This window comes from Malaya genurostris, chromosome 3, assembly GCF_030247185.1.
Source record: "Malaya genurostris strain Urasoe2022 chromosome 3, Malgen_1.1, whole genome shotgun sequence".
In the NCBI taxonomy this organism is placed as follows: Eukaryota; Metazoa; Arthropoda; class Insecta; order Diptera; family Culicidae; genus Malaya; species Malaya genurostris.
Window position 1 is genome coordinate 239460093 of NC_080572.1, and position 13180 is coordinate 239473272.

The 13180-nt window shown below is 37.1% G+C and overlaps 2 protein-coding genes across 7 annotated transcripts in view; one reads left to right on the plus strand and one right to left on the minus strand.

Moving 5' to 3' along the window:
* Positions 1-13180, plus strand: part of LOC131438595 (HIV Tat-specific factor 1) — a 188283-nt gene that overhangs the window by 107747 nt on the left and 67356 nt on the right. The window lies entirely within an intron of this gene.
* Positions 1-13180, minus strand: part of LOC131438596 (uncharacterized) — a 259391-nt gene that overhangs the window by 76348 nt on the left and 169863 nt on the right. For 2 of the 6 annotated variants that reach the window (XM_058608710.1, XM_058608709.1), the window contains exon 3: positions 130-177. The exons of the other annotated variants lie outside the window; for them this stretch is intronic. The gene's annotated coding sequence lies outside the window, so the exon portion shown is untranslated. The remainder of the gene's footprint in view (positions 1-129; positions 178-13180) is intronic. 6 annotated transcript variants of the gene reach the window in all.

Consider the following 13180-nt stretch of genomic DNA (forward strand, 5'->3'; position numbering starts at 1 on the left):
TATATGACACTCGGCCCTTCGGGCCTCCGTTTAAAAGTTGGTTTTCACAGTGATTGCATAACCTTTCTATATGAGAAAGGCAAAACAGTAAATATCTGGTGATCCAGTGTTATACTATTTTTAACTTACATGTTTTTATCAAGTGTCTCCAATGCGAATCGAAACCAAAGTTATTACCTGAAAAGAAAGAAATGATAGAAAAGTTATAGAATTGTTTCTTATCTTAATTTTTTTCATTAACTGTCGAACCGTTCGGAAGGATTTTGTGGCCTCAGCGATAATCAAGTGATTTATTAGACTCCAAAAATGTTTTTGTATTTTCATAAACTACAATGTGTCAACTACGGGTAAAACCAAGCACAAAAAAAAATTAATTTTGCAGATGACCTAATCCCACATTTGCTGGCATTGATTAGGACCTAATTAGTCAAATGACGGAGAGTTCCAAATATGATGACTTAATGTTTTACTGGCTTTAAATGTAATTTCGATTCAGCTAGCAAGTGCGACTGCCACTGCCAAGCAGGTGTGTGCATCTGTGGCTCAGTCGATTAACGGACGTACTTTGTGATCAAATGCTTGTCGGTTCAAGTCACCGCTCTCACTATCAGTATTTTTTTATGTAGAACACATCTTTTTTCTATATAGGGGTGCAAATTAGAAACTCAAGGAAAAATACACGCAGAAATGTGATCAGTCTTTAAACACTTACAGCTCAGTATATTTTGTATCAATTATTATTATTATTTCATTATTTGATAATTTGGAAATAATTCTAAGTTTCGATTTGAATGTATAAAGCCACGTATTTTCAATTGTAAATGATTGAAATTTTGGTTAGTAGCGAGCAGTGTCCTATTTTATCTGTTAAAACTGTCCGGCATATCGGATTTCCCTGCCATAGACGACGGTTTTGAAGGAGTAAGCGATATATCAAAGGGAAAGCATCGCTCTGATTGGTCAATCGATGCAAAAGCGAAGCTGTTGGAAGCACGCGAATCTATAAATAGAAGCAAAATTATAGCTAACGTTTCAGCTCTACGCGTAGCATGCTAAGACCCAGTAAATCCGAACATCGGACGCATCGTGCAAGAAAGCTTTTGATTGCGTTTCGAGCTTACATAGTGTATCGGTAGAATAAAAGAGTGAAGAAATACCAAAGCAGAGAGCGGATGTCTGATTCTCAGGGGATGGGATATATCGGGGTTGGATTTCCAACTCCGAACATAGAGTTAGAGTTTTTCTGGCCCTAAGAGACGAATGACCTTAAGGTTAAAGCCTCTATGTTCGAAACAAAAGAATGTATTTCACACCCTATCCGGGAGACATCGGCTCGAAAATGCCTTGTTTGATGTTCCTTCGCTCTGTTCCTATAGCGATACATAATATAAACATAAAACTTTTTTAGGTCGTCGCGGTTGATGCAAATGGTGCAGAATTGTCCGATGGCGGCCCGATCGAAGCGCTACGATCGGTCCCATATCGTGCTCAATCGGTCCGATAATCGGACCGATGATCGGACTTATCGGACAAAACGTGCCATAAAACGATTTGAAGCTTTAATTGGTATGCTCTGATCTTGTGTCATGCAAGCTCGGATGAAACTCCATGTTATGTCGTTTCGCCTGAGAAATTGACAACTACCGCAGGGTAAATTTTAAGTGCTTAAGATTAATTTCTAATTTATTTAAGATGAACTCGATTAATAATGAGAAAAAGTTTATCGCTTCAACCGAAATCGCATAATGGTAGAGAAACTTAACGCTATAAAAATAACTGCTTGCATACAAAACTTGAACACAAGCTTGGCGAAGAGAAGCTTAAATATCAAAATCGTATCGCAAGTATGTATAAAGATATAATTGCATACATTTGGGATATTGGTGTAATTTCGTCGGCTATCAAACAAATACAAATCAAAACAAACAATGTTCGGTGTTGGTTCCTAATCAAGATCAATCTAATGTCGTTTTCGTTTTTAAATTGCACTACACTGGTGTAGCGAAAACTGCACTGAAACCGTTCGTTTTTACCAATTGCACTACACCAGTGCTACACTTTTTCTGCACCGATACCACTGGTGTAGCACTCATCAAAAGTTTGGTGTAGCTCTGTGCAATGGAATCGTGTATTGTAGTCAATGGTTACTGTTTATGTTTTCGTCATTTTTGTTCGTTTATTCATGCCTCAGTGTAGCACTGCACCGGTGTAGTGCAAATTAAAAACGAAAACGCCATAAGCATACTATTGTGCAATTGCGAACTCAAAAGTGTGACGATTAAATGAACTGTTTGATTGGTTTGGTGATTTTGGTTCCTCATCAATGGCTCGAAATGGGGCTGATCCTTGTAGATTTATCTCAATGAATTTGAATGTTAATTTATGTAATGGCATGGTTTCATGAAAAGACATGTTTCATGAATTATTTTTTTTTCTCCGTGTGCAATCGCCGGTTGAAAGGCAAATGATTACGTTATAATGCCGAATAGTTCAGTCGTTTGAATCAATGTCGAATGTTTGAAATTTGACGAAAGATAGTAAACCACGATCAGTTTTCGGCTCCATTCGATTATTGAAACAAGAAACAGAAAATCCATTGTTTTCGTAATTTGTCTCCATGTCGGATGTATAATCAATTTCCCATTCTAATTGGAACTGTTTGTACATGGTAATTGATTTACCTGTTAGAATCAATAACCGTAATTTGTGTAGCATCGCCGCATATCCAACAGTAGGTAATCGATACCGCCGCCTTTCCGAACCTCAAGCACTCATTCACCGTCCATCATCGTCATTAGCTTGATTATTGCCATTAATTAGTGGCCCTCCCTAGAGTGGCGTTGGCGGCGGCGGTTTCCGCCTTCTGTCACCGGGATTCGTCTTCTGCATCGGTGGCAAATTAGATGAATACAAATGCTTATTTAACCGATATTCCACGACCGCATCGAATTCGCGATGCGCGAGTCTGGTCTCGCCGATATGGTTTTCTGGTCCTCCTTCCCCGGGCCACAAAGCCCCAATGCTCCAATCGGTCAGTTTCAGTAGTCATCATGAACACTCACCGGTCGTTGCCATTTTGCCGGTGGCTGGCGGTGCGGCTTTTGAAAAAAAAACCGTGTTTGCTTTATAAATTAGCGCAAATGTTTAATGACTGTAATCATGATTAATCTTCGCGCGCCGTACCCGTACTGACCGCGGAACCGACCGCACTGGTCAAGTGTGCTAAGTGGCAGGGGACCTCTATCATGTCACATTTAGAATTTTTTTTAGATTTATGAGTGTGGGGCTTTTGTCAAAAAATGTGCTGTTTCAAGTGCAACGACGCTATCAGCCACATTCTGTCTTGGCTTGACAGTAGTAGCAAATAGTCATTGGACTTGACCTTCGTTTCCGGTAGACAACGCATGACTTCATTGACATGCTGGTTTTAAAGGGCTAACAAATTAAATTCAAGGATCTGGTTTTTACTAATGAACAAACAACCTAAAGTTTGCTTCGGTTTTAGCACATTCACAGTCGACTTTCAAAAATTACACGGCACTTGATATGAACGAAACTATTTATCACAAATAAATCAACGTCTTTATTTTTTTTACCCTTTCGTTGATATGATCAAAAACAATCCATTTTCACCCGTCGACCCTAAACGAAACATACATAAATTCACACCCTGTTGTACGATTTGGAACACGAACAGGTTACGGATTCGTCACTCCAGAGCATGAATTCGCAAGCTAATCGCGTTTAGAAAGTAAGCCATAATTCCCGGCGAAGGCCCAGCCAACATTATCAAATTTGGTCGATCGAGAACAAATTTTAATAGAAAAATTATCTTGCCAAGCCAAGGTGACGTAATGGCGACTAAATTGGTGACAACCTGTGATTAAAGTACGGTTTCCAATTTAGTGTGCGCGACGTTGTTTGGTGCAGCACCGTTTTGTTTTTTTTTGCCGTTGTCATTCTCGCAAACATACACTCGGTACAAGCATATCATTACCATGCAAATTGCACTGTCGGTGTCCTTTCGGACCGTTGTGGTGTCTGTTTGGGTGGGGGGTCGTGTAGGTCTGGTAGGCAAAATGATGATTATTATGACTCGGGTTGATGGTTGACTAACCGGTTAGATAAAATCGATAATGCCGCCCGGTTGTATAAGTAGTTGTTTCGACTACACAAGCTTGCGCGGAGACCTGCTAGGGAAGAGTTCTTTTGATATCGAAACTGGTTGATTGTTGTGTCTTTACCTGAGAGACTCCCATCAGTAATCTGCGTCTATTCTACTGTGAAGATCAGTGCATCGTCTCTAGTTGTTCCGGTTCTAAACACAGAACAAAAATATGAATTTTACATGTGACAGAATTCTACAAACGATACAATTCATAACTACGTAACTTTTCAAATGACGCAATATTTCACTCGTACAGAATTTTACAGGCTCCGAATGTAAATTGCACTCGGCTATCGAGTGACGCTGTATGGATTTATATGTATCAATTATTCATCAAACCGATATGGACTTCTGTGGTTCAGTCGATTAACTGATGTGCTATGTAATCTGATGGTTCTTGGTTCAAGTCGCGCGGTTGCTATCGATCTTTTGTTTTTTATTTTATTCGGTTTCAAGTCATGTAATTTTCAAATCACACAATTTTACACGTTCTCAAATATAGATACGACGCTCCTTTTATATTCATCTTATAAGATGTAAATTCACAAGATTTTTTCGAACTGTGTAGGAATGCTTCTATAATTCAAAAGTCAAATTCGTTTGTACGACAAATTTGAAGTATAACAGAAATGCGTGTGCTTGACACCGAAATTCTGATATTCATTGCAATACGAAGGCACAAGACTATGCCGATACCTTCATATGTCGTAATAGCGTAGGGAGTCTCGTATCTGCAGAAGACACTGGTTACATACGAACTCAGAAGGTTTGCGCATTGGCTACAATCTCTGTGCCTAAATTGCCAAAAATTAGTTATGTTAAAGCACATTAAAACCGCAAATGACATCTCGGAAAAAGGTATCATAAATGTACTAGCAATACTTGAATACTTTAAAGAAGCTTCTCCTGTAAACGGGATTCTTGCCTTTCTCTATAGAAAGGTATGAGAATTGCTGAAAAAACCGATTCTTGAACGGAGCCTCGGAGACCCATAGTGTTATATACCATTCGACTCAAATTGGAAAATGTCTGTGTGTGTGTATGTGCACTTTTCGAAAATATTTATACGCGCTCAATTTTCTCAGAGATGGTTGAATCGATTTTAACAAACTTATGCTCGTTTGAAAGCTACTATTAGGCCATTGATCAAGTTCAAAGATCAAATGGCTGAAACTTTTGGTTCCGGAGATATAATGGTATAAGTGACGTTCCCGACAAAACACGTTTTTTTTCACCGCTCTAATGTATATAACGGTGCCAATTTTTCAAAAGATTAAGCACGTCGAAAATAGTCCTCATGCAAAATTTGAGCTAAATCGAACATGGGTAAGGGGTGCTACCCAGCGGTTGAAGTTTGAAAATTTTCGATCTTGAAAAAGCACCATAGGGGGAAGGTATTTCCGCAATCGAAAATTTTTTTCGATGCCAAAATTCTTAAAATTGCATGAAACGTCGAGATTTAGTGTTATCTAAAAAAAAAAAAATTATTTTTTTTTTAAACCGAATTTCTGGGAAAAATTTTGAGATGACACTAAATCTCGACGTTTCATGCAATATCTATGAAAATTCTACTAAGTGGACTAAGAAGGGTTTTTACCTTTTTTTATAAATATAATAAATAGGTATAGAATTCGCTTAAACTTTAGAAAAATTTAGAAACCAATCGATTCAGCTCGACGAACTGAGCAAATGTCCGTGTGTGTGTATGTGTGTATGTCTGTATGTGTGTTGTCAACTAAGAGGTCGAGATTTCAGAGATGGCTGGACCGATTTTGATCAAACTAGTCGCAAATAAAAGGTCTCTCCGTCACCCAAAACGCTATTGAATGGTTTTGAGATCGGATGTTTACTTTTTGAGTTATACGAAGTTTTATGTCAAAATTTTTTGACAGCATCTGTCACAATTGACCTTGAAAACAGAATATATTTTCAGACTTTCCACGGTAATACCTATCCAACAAGCCATAGATTGTTAAAATCCGTCCATTTTTAACGGAGATATCGAAATTTTTATGTAAGCGACTTTTTCCCCTATTTCAGCAGTAGAAGTTTTGAGCGCTGTCTGGCAAAGAAATGCTTGGGGGCAACTTAAAACACGATTTTTATTACTGTTACATACGTTTGTTTTTAAGTACCCAAAAGACTGTGTACAGCATGCTATTTTGCCTCGGACCGATTTTAGCACGGTTCGTTTTTGGCAACATAATCGTTCGAATATGCCATATGTAAACCAGATGATGGCAGAATTTTCGAGCTGAAAGCAATTGCATAGTTATATTGATTTAAACTACTTACAGCAATAAATGCTGGAAGAACATAACATCCATATACCATTCGAATCAGTTCGTCGAGATCAGCAAATGCGTGTGTGACAAATAATTTCACTAAATATTTTCGGAGATGACTCAACCGTTTTCTACAAACTCAGATTCATATGAAAAGTCGTATACTCCCAAACAAGGTTCCTGAATTATGTTTGGTTCCGACCTCTGGTTCCATAACTACAGGATGATATGTGAAACGAAATTAAAACGGTGTAACTCATTTTTCTCGTAGATTCGATCTAAGATTCAAATTAAAAGTTCTAAGCTTCTATAAAACATCTTGTTTTTCAGTCAGATCCAACTTCCGGTTTCGGAGATACAGGGTGATTAGTATAAAAATGTCCATTTCACATAAATTAATCAGTTTTATCGGGTTAGCAGATTTGGATAGTCGCTAACCAAATAAACTTATTTCATTTTTGGTTGTATTCAGTTTTCGTTTCGGAAGGCACCCAAAAATTTAATTCGCACTACGATTTCTCAAAGATGTCTACATTGATTTTCAAACATTTTGAAACAAATGTAAACTATACAGCTACTCAGGTGAATTTGTCTGACTTCGGCTAAACCGAATTTCGAATTCCGGTTCTAGTATCGAATCGTTTCTCAAAGCTCAATCGTTTTCTCAAAAAAAAAGCCAAATCGAATTTCAGAAACAAATGTTCAAATTAAAATAAATCCAATTTTATCCAATTCTGACTTCCAATTCTAGAATTGTAGGATGATGAATTTTTAAAATTCAAAGCGATATAGAAGATGACAATCCCGAAAAGCTTTAAAGTTGGACTCAAAAATATTGCAATTTATTCGTCATATGGCCATACGAATCGGTTTGGGTTATGCTTCGACATATCATACAATGTTTAATCGATTGTTACACTTCTAAATTCAAATTCGATCCGATTTGCAGTTTCGACATTACAGAGTAATGAGTGATTAAAATCTAAAATTTCCACTTAAAACAACGGACATTAGAATAATGTCATGAAAACTGAAACACCGAAGAATAGTCATGCAAAAAACACATGCGGATTGATAAAAAAGGTATCATCTCACTGATAGGTGGATTAAGCACGTTTTTTTAGATTAGCATCACTATTCTCATACAAATAGGCAACGCAATGATGCCTACTATGTGATATAAACACTGAATGACACTTCGCCGGAAGGGTGATTTCGCCGAATGCCATTTCGCTGAAAGCCACTTCGTCGAATGGGACATATCATCGAATACTTCAATTACCTTTGCATCGTAATTAAAATTTATTTAAAATAAATACAAATGAAAGATGATAATATTCATACCCCTTTTGTTGATATACTTCGATATCTTAGATTGATTCATGATGCTCAGAACGGAATTCTCGAGTAAACTTGTTGATTTTATTTACTAAGCACCAAAGCATTTGCTTTGGATTTGGATTAGCATCTACCAGATAAATATTTTCGGTATTTGCCATTAACTGAATGCAAATGAAAATATATCTAATGCCTCTTTGCCGCATCGTTTTAGCTCGTGTGCTGTCCGACCTCTCGTTCGGACCGAACTAGGGATGTCGGAAATTTCGAATTACTCGATTATTTAGTAATCGAGTATAATTTTGAAACTAATCGAAAAAAAATGAAATTTATTCGATTATCTGGGTTATTATTCGATTACTCGATTATTCATTCGATTATTACTATGGGATTTTTTTAATTATTCGATTAGCTCAATAATCGAATATTAGTTTTAAGTTAATCGATTAAATATTACTCGATTATCTGGGTTATTAATCGATTACTCGATTAATCGATCGATATTACGACATCCCTAGACCGAACTACTACGAACCTAACCTAATGACTTTCGGCGAAATGATCCATTCGGCGAAACGCCTCTCGTAGAACCTCAGGAGTTGATTCTAAAACGAACAATAAAACATGTTTTGTTTTTGAGATTTCTTTGGAACGACGATTTGTTTTTTTTCCAAAATTATTTTCACTAAAACCACAACCTTAAAATTTTTGCAATATTTTAATTTTGTTCGTTAATTTTTTTTTTTCAAAAAGAGATTAAAAACTATTTTTTAAATTTTCTCAACGATGTTTATTATGCTTAAATCCGATATAAAAAATTTTTTAAGTCAGTCAAGGTATATTTTAGTTATCGTGCATACCAGTTTGAAAGCATGTTTTCGAAAAAACGCGTCTAAAATGTTTAGTTCCCAAAACATCATCTTTTTGTCGACTTACTCATGCGAAAGCACTATTCAGCTATTTTTGGTTCATATAACATTGCTTTCGAATTCTTCGTAAACCTCGAATTATGATGAGAAAAAATAAACGAGTTTTTACTCATTATTGGCACGTTATGCCTTGAACTGATATACTCAATACTCAATACTGGCTCAATCTGATAGTCTATATTCCTAATCACTGCTGGTTCAACTTTTGGAGCTATTAAAGAGAAAATCGTAAGCAAATTATTAACGATTTGTTTTATGTTTCGTCTTCGGCTCATCAGTCGACCTGTTACTCTGGAACCGGGAAACGGATCCAGACAAAATTCTACATGAACTCATGTAGATTAAAATAATTTGAATCTAAGACTGTGAAATTCGGTTCAGCAGTTTCTGAGAAACCGAAGTTATTTCCAGTATACGAAAATTTGTTCCGGTACCTCCGGAACCGAGTACTGAGATCCGGTATAGCCGAAATCAATGTAGTTGGTCATCAACTAACCAGACCAGACTGGAGAATCACACGGTTAGTTGAAAATATTCAATCGCTGGTCAGATGACAAAATTGGAAGTTCTTTAAACACTCCTTTCTTATTTTTATTATTATTCCTGTACTATTCATGCGTTTAAATTTGACATTTGAACTCAATGCGACTAAATTTGAATTTTATATGATTTTTCAAAGTTGGTCGGTTCACACTTTATTGCTACTTGTCTCTCTAGAGCCTCAAGGTCCCAAAGTCGATGTTTCCTGAATTTTTAAGACTTCTGCCAACAATTTTTTTTGCCTTTCTCATATAGAAAGACTATGCAATCATTGTGAAAACTATAAGGATCAGCCCCATGGGGTTGTTCGCAACCATTGATGTGGAACAAGGCAACCAAAATTTCTAATGATCTTCAATCAAACAGTTCATTTAATCGTCACACTTTTAATTCCGCAATTGCACGAGAGTTTGCTTAGATTGATCGTGATTAGAAGCCAATACCAAGCATTATTTGTCTTGATTTGTATTTGTTTTATAGCCGACGAAATTACACCAATTAAATCTTTGTACATACTTGCGATACGGATTTCGATGTTTAAGTTTCTCTTCGCCAAGCTTGTGTCCAAGTTTTGTATGCAAGCAGTTATTTTTATAGCGTTAAGTTTCTTTACCATTCTGCGATTTCGGTTGAAGCGATAAACTTTTTCGCATTATCAATCGAGTTCATCTTATATAAATTAGAAATTAATCTTAAGTACTCAAAATTTACCCTGGGGTAATTGTCAATTTCTCAGGCGAAACGACATAACATGGAATATCATCCGAGCTTGCATGACACAGATCAGAGCAGAGTTTTATGGCACTTTTTGTCTTGCTGTCTAGCAAAAACCTACCTCTAGCATGCTTCGCGTAGGACTGAAACGTTAGCTATAATTTCACTTCTATTTAAAGATTCGCGTGCTTCCAACAGCTTCGCTTTTCATCGATTGACCAATCAGAGCGATGCTTTCACTTTGATATATCGCTTACTCCTTCAAAACCGTCGTCTATGGCAGGGGAATCCGGTATGCCAGAGATTTTTAGCAGACAAAATAGGACACTGTTCGTTACTAATCAAAAATTCAATCATATATAATTGAAAATACGTGGCTTGCTACATTCAAATCGAATCTTAGAAATATTTCCAATCAAATGAGTAAATAATATTAATAATTGATACAAAATAGACTGAGCTGTAAGTGTTTAAATCCTGACCACATTTCTACGTGCATCTTTCCTTTAGTTTTTGATTTGCACAGCTATATAGAAAATAAAGATGTGTTCCACTTCAAAACCAACTTTTTAACCCAGACCCGGAGTGCCGAACTGAAACCATTTTACGTGATTTTTCAAGTAAATCGAACGTGAATTTTTATTTAAATGTAGGATCCCATACAAAGTTCCTGAATTTCTTTTGGATACGACTTCCGATTCCGAAATTACAGGGTGATATGCACCAAAAAAGTGAAAATAATGTCACTCAATACTCTCGAAGTTGGTTTAACCGATTTACACAAACTTAGATTCAAAGGGAAGGTCTTACGGTCTCATACAAAGTTTCGGAATTTCATATAGGTCCTACTTCTGGTTCCGGAATTGCAGGGCACCAAAAAAGTGAAAAAAATGTCACTTGCGATCTCATATAAAGTTCCCAAATTTCATTTGGATCTGACTTCCGATTCCGGAATTACGGGATGGTATGCCCCCATGAAAGGGAAAATAATGTCATACAAATTTTCTCGAAGCCGACTGAACAGATAATCACTAATTTAGATTATAAGTTTCTGAATTTCATTTGGATCCGACTTCCGGTTCCGGAATAACAAGGTGATGTGCACCAAAACAGTGAACATTGTGTCAGTAGTTTTTTTCGAAGATGACTGAACCGATTTTGACCATCTTAGATTCAAATGAGAGGTCTTCGAACACCATATTTCCATATTCCGATTTTTATTCGGATTAAACTTTTGGTTCCGGAGATAGGGTGCTTAGAGTAAAAATATCAATTTCAGGAGTTTTCATAAATAACCATGGGATGAGTAGAGACTTCTTGAAATTGACTAATAAATTTGTCTAGTTTGCAGATCAAGATAGTCTAGGGCCAAAGAAACTCCGACTTCCGGTTCTAACAGTGCATTGCGATAACCACTCGAAAGTTCAAACCTTCAAAAAAATTCATATCTTTTAAATTGCTCTCGAAACTATTCCAAAATGTTCAGTATCACTAATTGTTCATATAATCATAACTTGATTTTTCCTGAGGTGATAGAAAAATGGTTTCTTCTACAAAGTTCTAGAACTATTGAACATTATTTACTTTGTCTAAAATACCAAAAGTTTAACCCCCCTAAAAGTTTGAACCTGCGCTCCAAAAAAAAGAAAAAATAAGTCGATAATTGCAGTATTTCAACTATCGTTCAACATTACGAATACTCATTGTACGTCCTGTACTAACTAGAAATCCCTGCATCCAGAAAACCTTCAGCACTTATTTTAGAACACAACATATGCAGAAAAATCGAACAGTGTCGATATAATGGAAAATTTTCCAGTTCATCAGTCAGTGGTTTTTTTGCTCTTACGGTTTCACCAAGTTTCGCCCGTAAAAATATCTACCCACATGAGTCGCGCTCTTCGAATGCTTGGCATTTACCACATTGTGTGTAATCGAATTTCTACGACAAAAAAACGGAAGCTCCTCTTTTGAGTCGGAAAACACGAGCATTCAAAATTGTGAGCAAGGAAAATAGTTGCTCTAGGCAAAACCAACTGGGAAGCTACAGCATATTCTTCCGGTAACGAAGAAAATGTTTCTATCGAATCGAAGCCCATTTTCCCTTTACCCCCCCTTTGTTCAAGTTAGCATCCTGACATTTTTCCATGCTTTTCCACAAGAGGGAACTGGCTGGAGGGGTGGATAAATGATTTATGAAGAATTCATTCGCCGCTTTGCTAGTCAAACGGCATTTTGACAACAACAAAAAGCTATCTTTTTAAAACTATTTATTATAGTGGAACGAAATTGCTTACAGAAGTTAAATAGCTTCATTTATCTCGAAATGATTTTTACAACTACATATGCGTGTCAATTTATGTTCGTTTAAAACGACTCCCAAACGAAAGGAATTCAGAAAATCTTCAAGAATCCATTAACTGATGACAGTTATATCATCAATAGGCTTACTGATGTAGAAAAGTTAAGCTTGTTAAAACACGGTCAAACGATGTGGTAAAATTAATCAATCTAAGTCGCATAAAAAACGATTCCAATAACAGCTGGCAATCATGGTAAGACGATGGATCGATGAGTTATGGGTCCACCAGCACATCAATAACTCAACCCAGTTCGATCCAATTTTTCACAATTTGGCGCAGACTACAACTTAATTAAGTTGCCAGATTATTTCGAAGAAAACAAGCTCGGAACAAGACGCTAGCACGTTCCGCTGCAATTCGGACAACGCCAGAATCCGGGGGAATCAGGTCCACCGATGTTTTTCCTCATTATTCCGTTCACATCAATAAACCGATCAGTCGGCAGCATAACGGCTGCATCTCTCCAATCCGCTTAACGTGGAACCATCGTCGTCGTTGTCGTCGTCGTCGTCGTTGTTGGACCTCGATCCCAAATGATGCTGCTGCTGCTGCCGCCGCTCACTCCAACGTGTATTCAATGAGACATAAATCATTATCGGCCTACATTTTCCGCCTCATTCCTTCGGCGGAGATGAAGACGTCACTTGGTTGGTGCTTCGGCAGATCAGGCAGTGCCAAGGCAGTAACGCCATCACCGCCGCCAACATCAGCTAGAGTGATGTTTACCAATGTTGTAATGCGATGCTGTCAATATAATCACCAGATTGGTCACGAGTAGCTATAATATTTGCTATAACTCATACTTGCCGATGTCGGACTGTCGTAAGTTGGGTGGATTTATTT